The following is a 6,638-nucleotide window of genomic DNA, read 5'->3' as shown; positions in this document are numbered from 1 at the left end:
ACATACTGAGGAAGAATGTGGCAGGCATCCATACTGAAAACAGCCCTCCAAAATTATTAGACTTATACAGGCTACACAGGGATGCTCCCACATAAAAACAGCCCTTCACAGTAGATAAGTTTCTCCTAAATTCACAGAGAAATATAAGTAAAATGAAGAAGCAGAGGAGCCACTCCCAATAAAAGAACAAGAGAAAGCCCCGGAAAGAAATAATAAACAGACCTCTCCAGTCTACCAGATCCTGAATTTAAAAAGGAGGTAATAAAAATACTGAAGAAATTAAAGACTATCAATAGAAATGCACTAGAACTAGAAACTATAAAGAGGAGGCCATTAAAATTAGAAAACTCATTGGCCAAGATGAAAGCTGAGCTAAAGGCAATGAATAGCAAACTAAATAATGCAGAAGAATTAATATGTGATCTGAAAGATACAATAATGGAAATCAGAACAGCAGACAAATGAAAAAAAATGAAAGCAATACATGAGGCCTATGGGATAATATGAAGTCTTCCAATCTACACATAATTGGGATGCCAGAAGGAGAAGGAAGAGAAACAGGAATGGAAAATGTATTTGAAGAAATTACGGCTGAAAACTTCTCAAAATTAAAGAGATATCCAGGTACAGGAAGCACAGAGGGTTTCAAACAAGATGAACCCAAACAGACCTACACCAAGACATATAATTAAAATGGCAAAAGTTAAAGAGAGGATTCTAAAGGCAGCAAGAGAAAAAGAGCTAGTTAAAAGGGAACCACCTTAAGGCTATCAGCTAGTTTCTCTAAAGAAACATTGCAGGTCAGAAGGGAGTCTCAAGATATATTCAAAGTCCTGAAAAGGAAAAACCTGCAACCTAGGATACTCTACCCAGCAAGATTATAATTTAGAATAGGAGAGAGAATTTCTCAGACAAGTAAATTTTAAAAAGTAAAGCAATACTAAACTTATCCTGAAAGAAATATTGAAAGGTCTTCTCTAAATAGAAAAGAAGCAAAAATCTACAGGAAAGAAATCACAATTGTAAATTACTTAAATAAGACAGTACATAGATTTTTTTAAACATCAAGAAAATTTGTGAAAGTGAAAATACAATGAATAGCAAAAGGATAAACATGAAAATGTAAAAGAGGACAGAAAAATCATAAAATATGGGGAAGGGGAGTAAGAAAATGTAGTTTTTTTTTTTTAGAATGTGTTTGATCCTATATGATTACAAGTCTAAAGCAAGTAGATATAGTAATGGGTTAACATACTTGAAAAGCTGGGTAACCACAAATCAAAAACATACAATAGATTCACAAAAACCAAAAACGAGAGAACTCAGGCATAATATAAAAAAAGAAAACCATCAAACCACAAAAGGAAAAACAAAAAGGAAGAAAGAAGAAATACAAAATCAACTGGAAAACTAGGTTTAAAATGGCAATAAATACATGTCTATAAATAGCTACCTTAAATGTCAATAGAGTAAATGCTCCAAGCAAAAGACAGAGTGGCAGATTAGATGATAAAACAAGAGCATACAATATGCTGCCTACAAGAGACCCACATTAGGGCGAAGGACACACACACACTGAAAGTGAGGGGATGGAAAAAGATACTTCATGCAAATGGAAATGAAAGCAGTGGTAGCAATAATCATATCAGACAAAATAGACTATAAAACAAAGGCTACAAAGAAAGATAAAGAAAGGACACTATATAATGATAAAATGATCAATACAAGAAGAGAATATTACACTTGTTAGCATTTATAAGAGCACCTAAATACATAAAACAAATACTAACAGGCATAAAGAGAGAAATTGATGGGAATACAATAGTAGAAGACTTTAATACCCCACTGACATCAATAGATCGTCCAGACAGAAAATAAGGCAACAGAGATCCTAACAAATGACAGAACAGTCAGACTTGATATTTTCAGTACATTATATCCATAAAAACTAGAATATACATTCTTTTCAAGTGCACATGGAACCTTCTCTAGGATAGACCACATACTAGGAAAGAAAACAAGCCTCAACAAATTTAAGACGATAGAAATTATTTCAAGCATCTCTTCTAACCACAATGGCATGAAACTAGAAATCAACTACAGAAAGAGAAATGAGAAAAAATGATTATATGGAGACTAAACAACATGCTACTAAATAAACCAATGGGTCAACAATGAAATCAAAGAGGAAATTTAAAAAATACTTTGAGACAAATGACAATGGAAACACAACCATACAAAATCTATGGGATGCAGTAGAAAGCAGGCCTACGAGGGCTGTTCATAGTAAGACAAGCCTTCCTCAAAAAAATAGAAACATTTCAAATAAACAACCTAACCTACCACCTAAAAGAATTAGAAAAAGAAGAGCAAACAAAACCTAAAGTTAGCAAAAGGAAGGAAATAAAGATTAGAGAGGAAGTAAGTATTTTTTTAAAAAACAATAGAAAAAGTCAATAAAACCAAGAGCTGATTTTTTGAAAGGGTAAACAAAATCAAACCTCTGGTTAGGTTCACCAGGAAGAAAAGAGAGAGGACCCAAATAAACAAAATAAGAAATGAAAGAGGAGAAATAACCACCGATACTGCAGAAATACAAAAAAAAAATTACAAGAGAATACTATGAATATTATATAAAATTATATGCTAACAAAATTGGATAACTGGAAGAAATGGACAAGTTTCTAGAAACATTCAACCCACAAAAAACTGAATCAAGAAGAAATAGATAATTTGAACAAACGATACATGAAGTAGAATCTGTAATTTAAAAAACAAAGCAAACAAGCAAATAAAACCTCCCAACAAACAAAAGTCTAGGACTGGATGGCTTCACTGGGGAAATCTACCAAACATTCAAAGAAGAACTTACACTGATCCTTCTCAAACTCTTCCAAAAGATTAAAGAGGAAGGAACATTCCCAAAATCATTCTAGGAAGACACCATCACCCTGATACCAAAACCAGACAAAGCCATTACCAGAAAAGAAAATTAAAGACCAATATCTTTGATGAGTATAGATGTAAAATTCTTCAACAATATATTAGCGGACCAAATCCAACAACACATAAAAAACATCATAAACCACAGTCAAGTTGTATTCATCCCAGGGTCATAAGGATGGTTCAACATACACAATCAATGTGATACAAAAGAAAAGAACATCAAGAAAAGAAAAGACAAAAACCATGTGATCATATCAATAGATGCAAGAAAAGCGTTCGATAAAATTCAACATCCATTGGTGATAAAAACTCATCAAAGTGGGTAGAGAGGGAACATATCTCAACATCATAAAACCTATTTATGACAAACCCACAGCCAGCGTAATGCACAACAGTGAAAAGCTGAAAGCCATCCCACTAAAATCCGGAACAAGACAAGGATGCCCAGTCTCACCACTTTTCAGCATAGTATTGGCAGTCCTAGCTACAGCAGTCAGACAAGGAAAAGAAATGAAAGGGATCCAGATAGGAAGGGAAGAGGTAAAATTGTCATTATATGCAGATGAAATGATACACTGTAGAAAATTCTAAAGACTCTACACAAAAACTACTAGAACTGATAAATTCAGCAAAGTAGCAGGATACAAGAATAACATACAGATATCTGTTGCATTTTTTTTACACTAATGATGCAATGTCAGAAAGGGAAAAAATTTTTTTAAATCCCTCTTAAAATTGCATCAAGAAAATAGAAAACTTTAGAACAAACCTGACCAAGGAGGTGAAAGACATACATGCTGAGAACTATAAAACACTGATAAAGGAAATTTTAGGTCATTTAAACAAACGGCAAGATATCTCATGCTCTTGGATTGGAAGAATTAATGTTGTTAAAACGGCCACGCTACCCAAACCAATCTACAGACTTAATGTGATCCTTATCAAATTACCCATGACATTTTTCACAAAACTAGAACAAATAATCCTAAAATTTGTATGGACCCATAAAAGACCCAGAATTGCCAAAGCAATCCTGAGGAAAAAGAACAAAGCTGGACGCATAACCCTCCAAACTTCACACGTACTACAAAGCTACAGTAATCAAAACAGCATGATACTGGCACAGAAACATATATGGATCAATGGGAAGATTAGAGAGCACAGAAATAAAATCACACACCTATGGTCACCTAATCTAAGACAAAGGGGGCAAGAATATATAATGGAGAGAAGACTGTCTCTTCAGCAAGTGGTGTTGGGGAAAGCTGGACAGCTGTATGTCAATCAATGAAGTTAAAATACTCCCTCACTCCTACACAAAAATAAAGTCAAAATGGTTTAAAGACTCAAATATAAGACTTGACACTAGATTACAACATTGGCAAAACATTCTCTGACATAAATTGTAGCAATGTTTTCTTAGGTCAGTATCCCAAGGCAACAGAAATAAAAGCAAAAATAAACAAATGGGACCTAATCAAACTTATAAGCTTTTGTACAGCAAAGGAAAACGTAAAGAAAATGAAAAGGCAACTGGCGGACTGGGAGGAAATATTTGCAAATGATGTGACCGACAAGGGACTAATTTCCAATCTATACAAAGAGCTCATACAGCTCAACATAAAAAAAACCCAAACAGGGACTTCCCCAGGGGCACAGTGGTTAAGAATCTGCCTGCCAATGCAGGGGACACAGGTTCGATCCTGGTCCAGGAAGATCCTACATGCCTCGGAGCAACTAAGCCCGTGTGCCACAACTACTGAGCACACGTGCCACAACTACTTAAGCCCACATGCTCTAGGGCCCATGTGCCGTAACTGCTGAGCCCATGTGTTGCAACTACCGAAGCCTGAGTGCCTAGAGCCTGTGCTCTGCAACAAGAGAAGCCACTGCAATGAGAAGCCCACACGCTGTAACTAGAGAAAGCCCGCGAGCAGCAACAAAGACCCAATGCAGCTGAAAATAAATAAACTTAATCACTAAAACAAACAAACAACCCAGTCAAAAAATGGGCAGAAGACCTAAAAGACATTTCTCCAAAGAAGACATACAGATGACCAACAGGCCCATGAAAAGATGCTCAACATCACTATTAGAGAAATGCAAATGAAAATCACAGTGAAGTATCACCTCACATAGGTCAGAATGGCCATTGTTAAAAAGTCTACAAATAATAAATGCTGGAGAGGATGTGGAGAGAAGAGAACCATCCTACACTGTTGGCGGGAATGTAAATTGATACAGCCACTATGGAGAACAGTATCGAGGTTCCTTAAAAAACTAAAAATAGAACTACCATATGATCCAGCAATCCCATTCTTGGGCATATATCTGGAGAAAACCATAATTCAAAAAGATACATGCACCCCAGTGTTCACTGAAGCACTATTTACAATAGCCAAGGCATGGAAGCAACCTAAGTGTCCATCAATAGATGAATGGATAAAGAAGATGTGGTACATATACATAATGGAATACTACTCAGCAATAAAAAGAATGCAATAATGCCATTTGCAGCAACATGGAAGGACTTAGAGATTATCATAAGTGAAGTAAGTCAGACAGAGGAAAACACATATCATAAGATATCACTTATATGTGGAATCTAAAATATGATAAAAATGAAATTATTTACAAAGCAGAAACAGACTTATAGACATAGAAAACAAACTTATGGTTACCAAAGGGGAAGGAGGGGAGGGATAAATTAGGAGTTTGGGATTAGCAGATACAAACTACTATATTAAATAAACAACAAGGTCCTACTGTATAGCACAGGGAACTATATTCAGTATCTTATAATAAACTATAATGGGAAAAAATATGTAAAAGAATATATCTATCTGAATATATATCTGAATCACTTTGCTGTACACCAGAAGCTAACCCAACATTGTAAATCAACTATACTTCAGTTAAAAATTTTTTTAGCAAAAGTTAAGTGTTGGTCAGAATGTGGAGAAATTTTACTGATGGGAATGTAAAATGGTATAGCCACAGTTCCTCAAAAAGTTAAACATAGTTACCATAAGTCCCAGCCATTCCACTCTTAGATATTGAATATATACCCAAGAAAAGTGAAAACATATGTCCATACAAAAAATGTACGTGAATGCTAATAGCGATATTCACAATAGCCAAAAAGTGGAGACCACCCAAACGTCTATCGACTGTTGAGTTGTGTATGCATACAATGAAATATTACTCAGCCATGGAAAGGAATGATGTACTGATTCATGCTACAACCTTGATGAACCTTAAAAACATGCTAAGAGAAAGAAGCCAGACACCAAAGACTATATGTTGTATGATTCCATTTACACAAAATGTTCCCAATAGGCAAATCCATAGAGACAGAAAGCAACTTAGCGGTTGCCAGGGAGTGGGAAGAGGAGAGAATTGGGACTGACAGCAAACGGGTGCAAAATTTCTTTTTGGGGTGATAGAAATGTTCTAGACTAGGTCATGGTTACACAAAATCTGAACATACAAAAAAACTTAACTCTTATTTTTTAAGTGATGAATTTAGTTATGTGAATTTCATCTCTAAGATGTTTTTAAATAAAATAAAAATAACAAACACTAAAAAAAAAAAAAAAAGCTCAGATAGTTGGTCTAAACTGTTTTCTCTCTCAGACCTTTGCCTTGGCAACAGTAAATAACTTCTTGGTATTGTTTTGTCTTCTTCTTTC

The sequence above is a fragment of the Balaenoptera ricei genome, chromosome 9 (genome assembly GCF_028023285.1).
Source record: "Balaenoptera ricei isolate mBalRic1 chromosome 9, mBalRic1.hap2, whole genome shotgun sequence".
Taxonomy (NCBI): domain Eukaryota; kingdom Metazoa; phylum Chordata; class Mammalia; order Artiodactyla; family Balaenopteridae; genus Balaenoptera; species Balaenoptera ricei.
Note: the sequence above shows the minus strand (reverse complement) of the source record.